The sequence below is a fragment of the Ceratotherium simum genome, chromosome 17 (genome assembly GCF_057802395.1).
Source record: "Ceratotherium simum simum isolate JZ-2026a chromosome 17, ASM5780239v1, whole genome shotgun sequence".
NCBI classification, from domain to species: Eukaryota; Metazoa; Chordata; class Mammalia; order Perissodactyla; family Rhinocerotidae; genus Ceratotherium; species Ceratotherium simum.
The window spans coordinates 685,330-701,758 of NC_141916.1; positions in this window are offsets into that span (position 1 = coordinate 685,330).

Genomic DNA, 16,429 nt, shown 5'->3' on the forward strand with positions numbered 1-16,429 from the left:
CCAGTTTTCCAGAAAACAAACAGAGTAGAGTGAATTAGGAGCGAGTTTTGATGAGGAAAGCTCGGATGCAGACAGTGCACAGGATGTGTTGGCAACACATCCTGTAAAGGCGGTACCCCCTGGTAAAGGGGGACCCCACTGAAGTCCTAGTTAGAGAAGCAGCTGAAGAGCATTTCTGGAGGGAAAGTGATACTCAGTTTGAAATGGTTGCTTGTCACAGGCAGGACATTTAAATGAGGACCTAACATTTGCCTCTGAATGTGGCTATTATCACTTGTTATACTCGACATTTTAAAATAATGTGAAGATACATCTGAAAATACAAAAGTATTTCACAAGAATTCAAAGAAGCCAGGAAACCATGGCAACATAGCTGATCTTGTACATCCCCTCTAAGTGAGTTGACTCATGAGGTGAAAAAAGTAGTTCCTACCATACTCAATCATCTGAACATAATGTACTGAATGTAAATGGTGTCTATAAAACTCAATGGTAAAAGACAAATCCACCAGCTGTTATTCTTGCATGGCTGGTTCAATTGGCACACATTTTGAATTCGCATGGTATATATACAACTTTGTGTGTGTGTGTATTTGTAAGTCCTTACAGCACAGTAACCATGGTGTAAACCTTTAGAAAAATTTGTCTTCACCCCTACGCAAGCAGCAATAAGGCCAAATTAGCATCACAAGAGACCATTCTCTTTAAGTTTAATAACAAGAAGTGTTCAGTATGATAGTAAATATCACATCCACGTGTTGGAGAAAACCACGAGTGCCCACAGAAGGAGTGGTGGGCTACAAAGGACCAACTTAATTTTGCTGGTTTGGCCATGGATAGCCAGCACAACAAACGGAACATTTGAGTGGTAAAATAATTTTTATAGACATAGCAACATTAAAATCAAATTTTGTTAAACCTCTTGGTTTTAAGATAATTTTATGCAAAATTTCAGTGTTTTACAATAAAAGCTTTAAATATTTGAAATTATTACTTCAAATATAAGAAGTACTTTGCTAGGCAGTCCTGTATGCTGCGTGTTTCATGTACATACAAGCACAAAGGCGCTGGTGTGAGATGAGTTTGGTGCACGGCCACTGATGAGTGGTGGGCCCTGGAGGCAGCACATTTGGGGCTAAATGGCATGCATTATGCGTGATTTTTAGATGTGATTAACAGTATTATAAAATTTATTCTCTTTCAAGTGGAGTTGTACCTTTTAGAAGAGACTCAGCTATCTTAGTCTATTGTCTAGGATACAGATTTTTTCCATTTTGGATAATTGGGAAATTGCTAAAATATTATGTTCAGTGTATATCAGTATGTCCATATATACATATGTACATACACATGTGTGTGTGTAAATGCTTGCCTATGCAAGGGACACTTTTGGGAGATGAGAAACCAATAGAAGTGGTTATGTCTGGGATCAGAATAGTGTGGCTGGGGATAGGGTGGGAGGGTGCCTTGTCTGGTTTCCCCCAAAGCAGACCCTGAGTTCAGAGCATGGGGGCAGGTAATGAGAAGTGGAGGCAGGAAGCACAGTGTTGGAGTGGGGAAAGTCCAGAGTAGATGCTGAGCGTGTTACCACTGTGGGCAGAGGGGGCTCTGTCCCCTGGGTGCCTTTCGGAAACGGTGTGAAACACTTCAAAACTGTCCTGCAGAGGAGAGAAGGAAGGGTGGGGTGTCCATCTACCATTTCCACCCTCCACCTCCCCTGTGGGGGGAGCTTCCCCAGAACCCTAACTTCTCCATCCTGCTGTGCAGAGCAGAGAGACTGGGATGCGCGAGGAGCGCCTGCCGTCACTGCCCAGAGACTCTGCGGGTGCTGGAGGCCTGGGAGAGTGCGTCCACGTTTCCTCCAGGCCCGTGGCGCCAAGTTCCTACCTCATGGTTCTGCGTCACTCCATGTTAGACGTGCTTCCCGCCCCGGCCTGTCTCCCCCTCACCTCCTGCCCAAGGAGGCGTATGGAGCAGACTTACTAGAGGTTCAGGATAACAGAGCTGGAAACCTGAAACAACTTAGAATCACTTACTGGCACCTCTGTTCTTAAAAGGCCTTTGGAAACCTCCTGGCCCCTGCAGGGGGTCCTTTCCCACTGTGTAGTTGAGCCTTCTCGGTCTCGTCCCTGAAATCCCGTCTTCACCCATCACTCTTCCCAGGATCTCAAGTTCCCGAGCCCTCCTGTGCAGACCACTGACTCTGCGTCGCGGCTCCTGTTGGCTGTTGCAGGGCTTTGCTTTCTGCATCAGGTTATTTTCCCAACAAAGGCAGTTCTCTCCCTAAGAGTAACTTCAGTTCTTACTGTTAAGATAACAATTTAATTTTTTTCCACACTGCTACATTTGTAAGGTTGGTGCACAATAAACCGTCATAACAATGCAGTGGGCTCTGATACTGTTACTCATTGCGTTGATTCAGTCTGCGTCTGCCTCTTGGGTCCCATTTTGCTCTGTTCTCCCTACAGAGTCCCTACATGTTGGAATGTCTACCTCTTGCCTCAAAGCCTGATCACTGATGTTTCTTAGACATTTCATGTTTTCCCCAGAAATTACCCGGTAACAGTCTGTGCTACTGTGTAACTGGTTGTTAACTCTTTTCCTCTTTGTGCCTTTGTGAAGGACTGAAGTTCTTATAGAGAAAGAGATTTTTCTGGCTTGTAGTTCCAGCTGAAAACAGCTCTCCCTGCAATATAATCTTCCCTCACCCATTTGGGTTGGACTGTGGCCCTCGCTGTGTGATGCCGTCAAAACCTCTCCTGACCATCTGACCACGCGCATTCCAGGGGCAGCAGTCGACTTCCTTTTATAATGACCAGAGGGCACACGAGAAATTCTCAAACTGAGTCTGAAAAAGACTTGTATTTCAAGCTGCAAGTCCTGTATCCTGAGCTGAGATGAGCGGTTAATTTTAGGAAAACTTTAGGGAAATAAATATGTTGTTTATTTGCTTTGGAGCTTCTAATGTTGACATTATCCCTCTTTTACCATGAGGGAGTTTGACTAACGGCTTAGCGAGGGTATAATGCCAGAAATTAGAGAAGACAAAAGCACAGGCAAGATTCCCTCCAGTCCCCACCCTACCCCCAGTCCCCAGGCCAAGATGCACTGTTTACCCAGTTATCCTCTCAAGAGGGAGAGGAGAGCTGAACGAAACGTGAAGCAAGTGCTAGCCCAGCTTTCCTTCTTGATAATCCAGTTCATAATTGGTCACGATGATTTCCCAAAAGGTTCTTGCAAATTAACACTCAATTTAAACATGCAACTTCCAACAAGCCATTGAGCCAGGTTGTAAGATTTTAAGACAGCACACACTCATCTTCTGGGGAATTTTAGGTGCCTAGCCAGCTAGGTTTGTCCATCGTCAGGCATCCTCCAAATTACAGTTCTTTTTGTTTTTCCCAGAGACTTGGCATTCTGCAGACAGCCTGAGGGTCAGCTTCTGCTCTGCCTCTGTCTCGGCCCCTTGTCTCTCAGGGTCCAGTGCAGATGATACTCCAGGCTGTCTAACACCTTTGCAGAGACTCATGACTGGCAAAGCTCGTTTCACAGCACTTTCCAATTAGACGGACTTTACACAAATCAGAGCTTATTTCAGAAAAGACAAGTAGTAAGCTAGTATATGGAAAATATTGCATACAATGGTAAAATACGTACCGTCCCACTTGCTTTGTTTAAAAATGCTTCAAATCAAGAGATGAGAATTGAGAGTGACTGTTTCCTTAACCTAAACACACAAAAAGACCTATCTATCTGTCCATCTACCTGTTAGGGAGTAACTACCTCTGAATGCCTGAGAAAACACCTGCTTGTACCATGTCAGCGACATACGGGGGAAGACGCATCCCTCTATCCCCCTCCCCAGCTCGCCTACCCTGGGTAAGTGGTCAAGGCTGGGATGGACGGGCTACTTCTGCCAAGCCCGTGGGCTCTAGTAAAGAAGATGGTGGTGTTAATAATACTTTATATTTGCATGGCATCTTACAGTTTCCAAAATGCTTTCATGTAGATTGTTTCATTTAGAGAGAAGACTTGCACAGAGGTTTTGTGGATTTGCAACCATTAAAATTGCTAATTTTAATTAAACGAGTCTAATATTTCAGGTTCTGTTTCACTTGTTTATTTTATCCTGTCTTCTGGTTCACAAAGAGGTTTTATTATGCTGATGCGAAGAGTAGGTCATTTTCCAGTTACTAAAGCTCTTCTACAAATGGAATCATAGAAAGTCTCAGCTGGAAAGAACTCTGGAGAAATATTATCCCAGCCTTTTTATTCTGTAGATGAAACGCTAAGGTTCAGAGAGTCTGTCGGACTGCCCAGGGCCAGGCTTGCGTTTCTGCTCTGAAATCCGGAAGGCTTGCTGATGTGAAATGTCGGTCATTTATTTTTTTATCTTTCCTGTGTTTTAGAAAAGGCTTTTCTGAAGGAGATTCATTCCGTATATAAAATGAGTGCCTCCTTTTTCCTCTGGTCCAATATTACCAGATATTTATTCTTTTACTTAAATCGAAGGTCTTTAGATTCCTAATTAGGTGTTGTTTTTACTCTTCTCTTTTCAGATCCTTGTAAGAATCTGTAACACAGTCAGGGCAGGTATTATTAGCACCATCGTGGAGGTAAGAAATCTGATACTCAGAGAAGACACGTGACCTGCACAAGGTCACATCGCTGGTTAGTGGAATCACAAGATTGGGAACCACCTTATCTGATTTTTAGTCCAGTCTTTTTTTGTGCTTTTTTTTTTTTTTTTTTTTTTTTTTACTGCATATCACTGTTGGCCCTAGAATAGAGTTGAGGATCATCAGATTTTCCCCAAGACAGATTTTTGCCTTTTTCCTAAATAGCTCGAGAAAAGGACACGGTGATCAACGCACGCCAGTGAATTGGATACAAACTGAGGTTGGTCATGCGTGCGTGTACTTGTGAAAATGAGGTTAGGTGAAGGATTTTTACATAGTACAAATATAGTACACTTTAAATAGGAGATTTTACATTTAAGTTGGATGTGGAGTCACAGGTTGGAGAGACTCTAACAGGAAAGCTGGCTCCCGACATTCACTGGGCGTCCACCAGACGCCACCTGCTGGGTTCCCTGTGTAAATACCCACAACAAACCTGAGAGGCCCCACTATCACCCCACTTCTTACAGAAAAATGAAGCAACTTGCCCAGAGTCACAGCCCTACCTGATTCCAGAGATCATGCTTTTTCTGCAATATTTCTCATCTTTCCCAGAAATCACAACCGAACTGCAAAGAAACACTTCTCAGTACATAGACATGGCTAATCATTTCAGTTGATTCAGAGGAAAAAAATACTTGCTTTTGACTAAATAGACCTGTAAAGATGTCTCTTTATTTATTCACAGTCTTAACATAATACAAAATGTTCTAGAATACATGGCGAATGTTACATAGTGGCCTCTCTCAGGCTGATAGGATTAATCTGTTCCATTTTTTATTGAGTTATAGGAAACATCTTTCCCTAGTAGTTTATTATCCTTATTAGCTTATACTTATGAAATAATGATCACGAGTATTCCTATCATAGTAGAGGAGCTAAACTAATCGTAATTGAGGCTTGACAGAGTTATCACAAACTATTATTCACATGCTTGAGTTTCACCAAGTCTATTGGCTTTAACTTTTAAATGTGCAAGTCTTTTAAAGAAATCTAGCCTGTAATTTGCTTGTAGTTTACTGTCACTTAAATCATGACATAGCAGTGTACTGTTTGAAAAATCACTGAGGATTATTACACATAGCTGAAGACCTAGGTTTTCACACACACAACGTATTTTTTATGAAATCTTGAAGTTAATGTTGTTATTGTATCTTGAAGTTTAAAAATGTTATCAGCCTGTGCTTTCATAAAGACATATATAATATGAATTATTTTCATTTAAAAATGTTTATAAACATATAAAAACAAGTAAAATATAGCCTATTTATAGAAAAATACATTAAAATGTATAGTATAATGAATAATTATTAAGTGCGCATTCATAGAATGATGAAACCAGTCTGGAAATAAATGCTCACAGCACCCCATGCGTCCACCGCCTGTTCTTTTGAGAGTTTCTTCTTTCGTGTAACATTGTCTTGGCTAATTCCATCCCCATTATTGTGTACGGCTCTACTTTGTTCATTTTTATTGCCTTATAATATTCGTTTGCTTAAATTTTACCACAAGTATATTTGTCCATCCTATTGTTGATGGATATTTGTGTTGTTTCCAGTTTACTCGTATTACGAGTAAGCGCTGATGTAAACATTCTTGTACATATCTTCTGGCGCACATACAATCATGCTTCTCTAGGGTATGTAATCTGGATTAGAATTTCTGAGTTCTGAGGCATGCGTATGTTTAAATTTAATAGATGATGTTGCCAATTTTTCAAAATAGTTGCACCGGTTTATACACCCACCAACAGTGAATGAGAATTCCCTTTTTTCCATATCTTTGGAAACACTTGATATTTTCAGGGTTTTTAATTTTTTCCAATCTGGGGGATACATGCAGTAGCTGGTATCTCATTTTAGTTTCAACTTAATCTTTTCCAGAAAGTTCATGAGGTTTAACATTTTATCATGTGCTTATTGGTAATTAGATTTTTTATTTTCTATTTTGCCTGCTCACAATTTTTCCTTCATTATCCTATCCAATTTTGTTTTTCATATTGACTTGCAGAAGTTCTCTATTCAGGATATAAATCCTTTAACAGTTAAATATGTCTAAAATGTTGTCCTCAATCTGTGGCTTTTTTTTCTCTTTCTGTTGTCTTTTGAGAAGTACAGCTTCCTAATTTTAATGTAGCTGAACTCTTTTAATGAGACCAGCATAGCCTAAATACCAATTATGAGCCAATCTCTCAAGAACATAGATGTAAAAATGCTAACAAAATAGTGACAAATAAAATCCTGTGGCACGTACACAGATATATATTTAGTCACCTGACAAGGACAAAGTGCTGCTGCAGTTTAGAAGGAAGGACTGGGTCCATTTGACACACCTGTGGGGAAATTTTTCCTGATCCCTGTCCCACACTCATCACTGAGTAGCACTAGAAGTCCTAAACATGTTAATAAGGCAAGAAAAATAATAAAATGCATACAGATTGTAAAGGAAAATATAAAACTAACTCTTTTTGCAGACTACATTGTTATCTATGCTTAAAAAATTCTAAGGAATCTACAAAAAAGCTGACAGAACTAATAAGGGAGTTCAGCAAGATCACAGGATACGAGTTCAATACATAAAAATCAAATAAGTTATACAGACTACAGAATTGAAATTTTTAAAATATCATTTATGATGCAAAAAAACAAGAAATTAATTGGAGAATAAGATGATTCTGCACATTTATTACTTAATTATAGTTGGCCAAAATGACGATTACCGCCTATTTTAAACAACCCACATCCTATTTCACTGGTAACAGAGACGAGGAATCGTTTTTGGTTTTGTTTTTGTTTTTTTTTTTTTAAAGATTTTATTTATTTATTTATTTTTCCCTCCAAAGCCCCAGTAGATAGTTGTATGTCATAGCTGCACATCCTTCTAGTTGCTGTATGTGGGACACGGCCTCAGCATGGCGGGAGAAGCGGTGCGTCAGTGCACACCTGGGATCCGAACCCTGGCCACCAACAGCGGAGCACGAGCACTTAACCGCTAAGCCACGGGGCCGGCCCAGGAATCATCTTTGATTGCATGCTGTCTTTGAATTCAGGGCCAAAGAGAGGGGAGCCAGAGCTGGCGCCGTGACAGTGTCTGGCAGTGTGGATGCAAGTCTCTTCCGTGTTGAGCATCCATGCAAATCCCACGGAAAGATTTTTAGTGAGCCAGCTCATATTACACCACCCCAATCTTATTTTCTTTTTTACTAGAGTTCATACTCATTGTCAGTAGTGCTGTTTGTGCTAAAAAAGGTAGAAAGAAAGGAAAAAAATCTAACACATCTAGCATTACATTATTCAGACTTCAGGGTGCCAGGAATTGTGTGTCTATAGTTTGAGTAAATTATCACCAGATGGCACTTTTGCACATCTGGTAGTGCAGAATGTGCCATAAATTTCCAGCCAGGACTATGAATTGAGACTCAAGTTTTCTTAAATAAGCTTGTTATTGGCAGAAGACAAATACATAACTTAATACCTTGCTCTTCTGTACCAGAAATAATATACTATTTGAACATGCAAGTTAATGCTCAAAATTAAGCATTTTATTCAATTTTTAATTTCTTTTATGCCAGCCCCTATTATATTCAAGGCGTTGTAGGAAACATGAAGATGAATAAAGCTTATTCTTTTGGCCCTGACTGAGACTGAGCTATACATAAAGGCTAAATTGAAACACACTACGATTATAGTGGCACAAATAAAGTGCAAAAAAATCTTTGGAAAATGTTAATTCTTGCTGATAAGACCAAGAAAAATTTTATTGATGTAATATAAAGTCCTCTGATTTTCTTTTTCTTGGAGTTGAATTGTGGACACACAGCCAAAACCTCCTCCAGCTATGGAAGAAGGCTTCCATTTCTCTTCTTGAACCAGACGACGAATGCTCAGCCGCTGTCTCGGTGCCTGACACAATGAAGGTGGTGAAGAAACAACTGCCCCCTCTTCTCTGGCCAGTTCCCCAAGGTCGGTTCTGGCTGTGCTAGGACCACTAAAAACTCGCATGAAGAAATCAAAACTCATCTATGTTGAAACCGATTGAATGCCATTCTTCTTTACCTGGAACATCCCTTCTTTCTCTCATGCTGCTCCCACCCTCTATGTGTACATGTGTATAACAAGAATCGGCAGCCTCCAGCTGGGAAATAACTAATATTTATTGAAAGCCTATATGCACCATGGCCAGTTATAAAGGTTTTATATACATTATCTCAGGATTTATTGTATGATAAAATTAAATTCTCTCACACACCCTCACACGAGAATGTGCTTTTATTAGAGAGAAGTAGCATGGCATAGAATAGAGGTCAAAATTTAGGCCCTGGAGTCAGACTGCCTGGATTCAAATCTCAGCTCTACTGCATACTATCTGTGTGTCTGTGAACTAGTTAACTTACTTTTTTTGGCCTCAATTTTCTCATTTATAAAATGAGAATGATAATAGTATTGTGGACTGTGGCAAATTGTGTTTTCCAGAGATGGTTGGAATGACGTCTCCCATCTCGCACATTCTCCTTACACTCCAAGAGCTGGAATCTATATCTCTTCCCCTTGACCCTGGGAGGAACTCTGTGACCACCTCAACCAGTAAAGTAAGACCGAAGTGGAGCTATGTGACTTCCAAGGCTGGGTCAAGGCTTCGGCCTGGCTTTCTTTAGGCTGCTCACTCTTAGGATCCAGCCAACCTGAGGAATCCTAGACACGTGGGTGTCCCAGCACACAGCCCTAGAGCAGGTCTCCGACAACAGCCACTATTCAGTGCCGGGCATGGACAGGAGGAAGCCTTTGAGATGACTTCAGCCCAGGAATGTCTGACTGCAGCCTGAATAAGGGCTGCCAGCTGAGCCACGTCAACCTCCAAAACCATGAAAGATGATGATAAGATGACTGTTGTTGTTCTAAGCCACCATGTTTTGGGGTGATTGATTCTGAAGCAATAGATAATTGATGCAAATCAGCTGGGGTTTTAGCTAGAACAGCTGGATGTGGCCTCCTCATGTAACCTGGGCTTCCTCACAGCGCGGTGGCTGGGCTTCAAGAGTACATATCCCAAGGGCACAAGGCGAAAGCCGTATCACCTTTTACGACCTAGTCCTGGAAGCTACATTGTGTCACTTCCACTTAGTCACAGACTCACTGAGATTCAAGAGAAAGGAACACAGACCCCACCTCTCATGGGATGGATGTAAATGTCACATGATAAAAAGAGCATGTAGGACGAGAAATCTTGTTGCAGCCATCATGAAAAGTATAATCTCCATAGGGAACATCCATAAATTAATCTGGAGTAATTTTTAGAATAACACCTGGCACAATTTAATGAACGTTATTTATTATTATTGTTATTGCTCCAAAAGTATAATCTAGGACTAATGGTGTGAAAGAAAAAGCAATTTGAGTATAGATAAGTCAACCTGTGATTAAAACAAGAATAAATGTGGGCTTTCCCAGACATCCCAAGATATGGGCTCACTGCCTGTGTCTCTGTCCCATGTCCTGGTCAACTTCTATACCTTTTCATTTTCCCAAAATTTGATTGAGTTCATCCTCATTTCCCACTGGTTTAAAATGCTGGCCTTTATCATGCATTAAATTACCACACATACCTGTGTAAGGTTCTGGATTTCCCACATTTCCAGACTGGAAAGTTGAGAACTTCACTCAGGCAGATATGAGTGACCCATTGGTCTCGTACCGTGCTGCTCTGTCACTGTTTTAACTTCAGCGCCATACTCTGTTTTGAAGTCTAGTTGAATGCATCGCTCAATGCTTTCTTCCTTTTCAAGATTGTCTTGGTTATTCTTAAGCATTTGCTCCTCCATATAAATTTTAAAATCATTTTATCAAGGTCCATGAAATTCTTGTGGGGCTTTTGGTTGGGATTTTATTTAATTTGTAGACTAATTTGGGCTATTAAAATATTTACAATATTGAGCATTTCTATCCAAATATATGGTTTATTTTCCATTTATTAAGTTTTCTTTTAGATTTTTCAGTAAAGTTTTATAGATTATGTCATAACTTGTTACTCAATATTTATTTATAACGCAATAAAGTTTTTATTGCTTTTTGTAAATGGAATCTTTTAAAAATGTTTATCTAATCTGTCTTTGTGTAATGGAAAGCTATTAATTTTTGTATGCTAATTTTGTATCTGGTTACCTTACTGAATTTTTCTTTTTCCTGAGAAAGATTCACCCTGAACTAACATCTGTTGCCAATTTTCCTGTTTTTTCCTTTTTTATGTGAGCGGCCACCACAGCATGGCCACTGACAGACGAGTGGTGTGTGTCTGTGCCCGGGAACCAAACCCTGGCCACCACAGCAGAGCCCTGACCACTAGGCCACTGGGGCTGGCCCCGAATTCTTGTATTAGTTCACATAGTTCTAGGTAAATGACTTCATCTGTTCCTTTTCAATCTATATACTTACATACTTATTTTTATTCCAATCTATATACAATTTATTTATTGCCATGGTTATTTCCACCTAAAGAGGATTGAATTGAGGTTTATTTTTTTCTATTCATCTAAATTTTCTGCAAAAAAATACTTGTTGCTTTTACAGTCAGAAAAAAAATCAGTAAGTATTTTAAGGAAGTACTCTTCAATGGCTTTTCATTTTTCTTAAGTATCCTCAACCTTTAAAAATGTATGTTGGAGAAGATAAATATTTACCTTAAAAATTTGTCACTGTTTTCTACTACTTCATTCAAATAATCATTATATTTTATTTCCTCTATCAAATAATTGTTTTAGAAAAACACTAAACCTTACTATTAGCTCTAAGGGTCTATTTGAAGCTCCTTTGTAAAGTTTTATGTTCACACATTTACTCTCATTTATTTATTTTTATTTTTATTTATTTATTTTTTTGGTGAGGAAGATTAGCCCTGAGCTAATATCTGTTGCCAATTCTCCTCTTTTTGCTGAGGAAGACTGGCCCTGGGCTAACATCCATGCCCATCTTCCTCTACTTTATATGGGACGCTGCCACAGCATGGCCTGACAAGCGGTGCGTTTGTGCGAGCCTGGGATCTGTACCAGCGAACCCCTGGCCGTCAAAGTGGAGCACACAAACTTAACTGCTTGCGCCACCGGGCCGGCGTCTTGCTCTCATTTTTTTAATACAAAAATGGAGCTTATAGCTCCACCTGGATCCTGAAGATGGTCGCAATCTTCCCCTTCCTGGGATTTAACTAGTCGACTTTTCCCGACACTTATCAGCAGCATTGAGGAAGGGTTGTATTTGCATGGAGTTCGGTCTTATTTATTTGTCTCTGTGATACCCCACCTAATTGCTCCCTCGTGTGTTTCATTTCAACCGTTAAGTTCAGTGATTTACTTTAACAAATTGTTTATAGGGAGTTATCGGTTTCTTTCCCCAAATTTCCACATTTACTCTGGTTTATGTTCCTGTCGTTGTGTATGATCGTGTGTGTGTGTCTGTCTGTGTGTGATGGACATGAATGTGTGTATACACACAGATTTAACTTATATATACATGCACATTATTGTGTATCAGTATTTCTCAAAAGGGTTTTCCTGACTTCTCAGAGAACATCTGGAATCACTTTCCTGTAACATTGGTTCCAAATATGTTGTGATACATATTTTTAAGTGGAGAGCCAATATTTCACCTTTACTTGCAAAGAATATTCTCAAAATATTACAATAACCCAACAATGCCTTTAGATATTTCAGCTGGCATGAGCTCTTGCTGACAAGCCATGCTCCCATTGGTACTAGTGATACGTTATCTACAACACGGGGTCATTTGACAGTTCTTTCTATGAGAATGGGGTCCATGGACACATTTTATTGTAGTGAGTACTGTATCTGTTGCAGGATTTGGGCATTGATAAGGGACAGGATATAAATGTGACTGGACCGTGAACCTGTCAGAACTCTGTCTGCCTCTTCTTGTGTCTTGCTTGCGTCATCCTGAGTTTGTAAATCCATGCAGTGGTGAGACATTTGCTGTGCCTGAGGTCCAGTCCCAGAAGAGCAACGATGTCCTCTCGGTAATCGTGACGGTGACGCTGAGCGCTGCCTTAGACAGAGGTGGTGCTTTGACTTGCGGAGGCGAGGCCGGGAAAAGTGACACCTCTCCAGACATGAACCTTGAAAATGGGCGTCTGTGTGAAACCTTCAATCAACAGACTGTCCAACAGTAGTAGCAACTTTGCAGTTTGTTTTCCCTGAATAGCAGTCATTTAACTTTGATATATTTTCCAATTAACCTTATTTCAAATAACTGAGATCATTTTAAATTACTGTCTCTCATTTCATACATTATTTAGCTACTTTCATGCTCCACATGATCTTCCTTGAGAGAACATTTCTATAGCGTTTTGTAAAAAGGTTAATTCTCTAAAGTAGGAAAAAAAATTTCTTAATAAAAAAATCTCTAGGCTTGAACTGGTTTTCCTCAGTCTCTTTCAGCACAGAGAAATTAATGAATTTGGCTCGCTGGACTGGGTTGGATGTTGTGATTATTGATGCAAACTGTCAACGGGGCTGCTCCAGGTTGCACAGGAGATTATAAGCATGATTTTCAGTGAGGTTCGTGTGCTACTTCTGCATCAAGTACCGCAGGCACTGGTTTTTATTCACATGACTAACACATAGATTGAGAACTGAAATCAAGGTTTGTGTGACTTCCTTTTCAAATAATAGAAGAGCAATGACTTGTTCTGCAATCCTCTAGTCTGGACTCAAGTTACCCGTGTGCACACACCGACCCCCAGTGAAACACGCTAGGCTCCCTCTTGCTCTCCTCTGGTTTCTCCCCTCTTTGTCCACATTCGCAGGTTCTGCAGTCTCTCTCAGACTCCCTCAGCACCTGTCTTTTTTTTTTTTTTTGTGAGGAAGATCAGCCCTGAGCTAACATCCATGCTAATCCTCCTCTTTTTGCTGAGGAAGACTGTCTGTGAGCTAACATCCATTGCCAATCCTTCTTCTTTTTTTCCCCAAAGCCCCAGTAGATAGTTGTATGTCATAGTTGCACATCCTTCTAGTTGCTGTATGTGGGACGTGGCCTCAGCATGGCCGGAGAAGCGGTGCCTTGGTGCGCGCCCGGGATTCAAACCCAGGCCGCTAGTAGCGGAGCGCGCACCCAACCGCTAAGCCACGGGCCGGCCCAGCACCTGTGTCTTATCCTAGCCTGTCCCTTGTCCTGTGGGACTGCCGGCGTGGCCAAGGGGAAGAAGCTGAGGTGATGAGGTTGCTCGGGCACCTCCTGTTTCCAAATCTGACGAAAACGAGGCAATAGCAGGATAGCATCTGAATGTTACATGGATCTTACACGAGCCAAATCTGTCAGTGTTTTTCCTGTCTGTTGTGTACTTTTTATCTTCTCAAAATAAATCTTCCATATCTCAAAATCAAGGATATTCTCCTATATTAAAGTCTATGACTTTCCCATTTAGATCATTGATCAAAACGAAATTGTTTTTTGTCTACAGTACAAGGTGGGAATCCAATTTCTGTTCTTCCCCACGTGGACCACCAATTGCCCGGTATCATTCATTGATCATCTTCACTGGTCTGCGGTTCCCCCTCTGTCCTCATCATGTGCATCTGGAACCAAGAGCCACTCCCTTCTGTTCTGTGGTTTACTTGTCTGTCTGTGCTTTGATGATTACAGCTTCATCACAAATCTTGATACCCGAAGAGTGAGCAGTCACACTGCTTCTCTTTCAAGGTCATCTTGGTTATTATACATTGATTTCATATTAATTTTGGAATCATATTATCACTTTTACAAAAGAACATATAATGAGATATTGATTAAAATTGAATAAAACTTTTAGATCTATTTGGAAATAATTGAAATCTTCATTTTGTTGAGTCTCCCAACCCTTTAACACAGGGGGATCTCTCCATCTATTCAGGCCTTCTTTAACGTCTTTTAATAAAGCTTTAAAATGTTCTTCAGGAAGATTTTGTGTATCTATATTAAATACATTTGTAGTTATTTTATATTTTTGTGGCTAAGTGATGTATTTTTAAAATTTCGGTAACTAATTCTCCCATTCTTGCTGATATATAGAAATAGAATCATTTTCTACATTTATTTTTCATTCCAAAAACTTGGTGAACTATCTTGTTAATTTTAATAATCTGTTGTTGAGATGGTCCCTATGAACAATGCTATTGAACACTGGACATTGGTGCTCCTGGGTCTCAGGCTTTTGGGCTCAGACTGAACCACACCACTAGCTTTCCTGCTTCTCCAGCTGGCAGGCAATGGACTGTGGACTTCTTGGCCTCCATAACCACGTGAGCCAAATCCTATAATAAATCTCCTCTTATATCTATCAATGTGTATGTATCCATTTGATTCTGTTTCTCTGGAGAATCCTGACTAACACAGAAGCAAACTGTCCCCACAGCCTCCAGATAAGATCCCAGCTGGGCCCACATCCTGCTTACAGTCCCAGGAGATCCTGAGGAGAAACCAGGCGAGCCCCCCACCTGATGTACAAAATCGTGAGATAACACAGGACGGCAATTTTGAGCAGCTAAGTTGTGGTAATTTATTACACAGCAATGGAAAACTAATACATTTATTTTTTTCTTATTTCTATGGTCAGATATTATGACTGTTGGTCAGATACACGACTGTTATAAACTTCAGACACTTGTTGAAACATGTTTTATGGCCCAGTGTGTGGCCAACTTCTGTAAACGCATAGTGTGCTCTTGGTAGAAATATGTACTCGGCAGACGTATGCAGTTACACACGTACACATCATTAGATAAAACGTATTATATGTGTTGTTCACATCTTCTCTTCTATATTTTTAAAGTCTGATTGTTTGTTTCTGCCAGCCTAATCTATCAACATCTTAAAAACATGCATTAAAATCTCCCAGTATGTTGGTAAATTTTTCCATTATTAAAACAATTATTATTATTATTATTTTTTTGCTGCGGAAGAGTCACCCTGAGCTAAAGTCTGTGCCCATCTTCCTCTATTTTGTATGGGGGATGCCTCCACAGCATGGCTAACGGAGTGGTGTAGGTCCACAGCCAAGACCTGAAGCTGCAAACGCGGGGCCGCCGAAGTAGAGCTTGTGGAACTTAACCACTGCACCACGGGGTCGGTCCCTGAAACAATCGTTATTAACTGTGGTCTGTGAATGCGCTTTAGAGTGTCTGTGAGCCAACTGAAGTTACACGTACTTTATTTGTATGTGTGCACATATCCTTCTGTGGAGAGGGCTGTCTGGTCCACATCAGACCCAGCTAGAGAAGAGACCAGAATCAGAACCTAGGAAGAGCAGCTCTTCTGGGATTGAAATAAACAAGTAAAAAATTCAATAAATAAATATGTCTAGTATTTTACTCAGTTTGGAAATCTGGATGAACTAACCATAAAGTATGTACAATATTAAGCGCAACTAAAGAATGAATAAAAAAAATGACTATTATTATTACGTGGAAAAGGAAAGCATTAAAATTTTGAAATTATTTAACCTGGAAGTGAGCTGTGCCTAGAACCAATCACCCTCTACCTTTAGTGCATGTCAGTGCACCCCCTTATTATTCTGACTTAGTCTGGGGTGAAGCCAAAAAATATGAATTTTTAATAAACACCTCAAATGTTTTTGAAACAGCTGGTTCATCAACAACAGTTTGGAAAGCACTGCCTTAAAGGTTTTCAATGTGCGTGAGGAATATGGTAGCCAACGTCACTCTCCTATAGCAGAAGGCATTTGCTTCTGCCTTTTGTCTGTCTGGTTTGAAT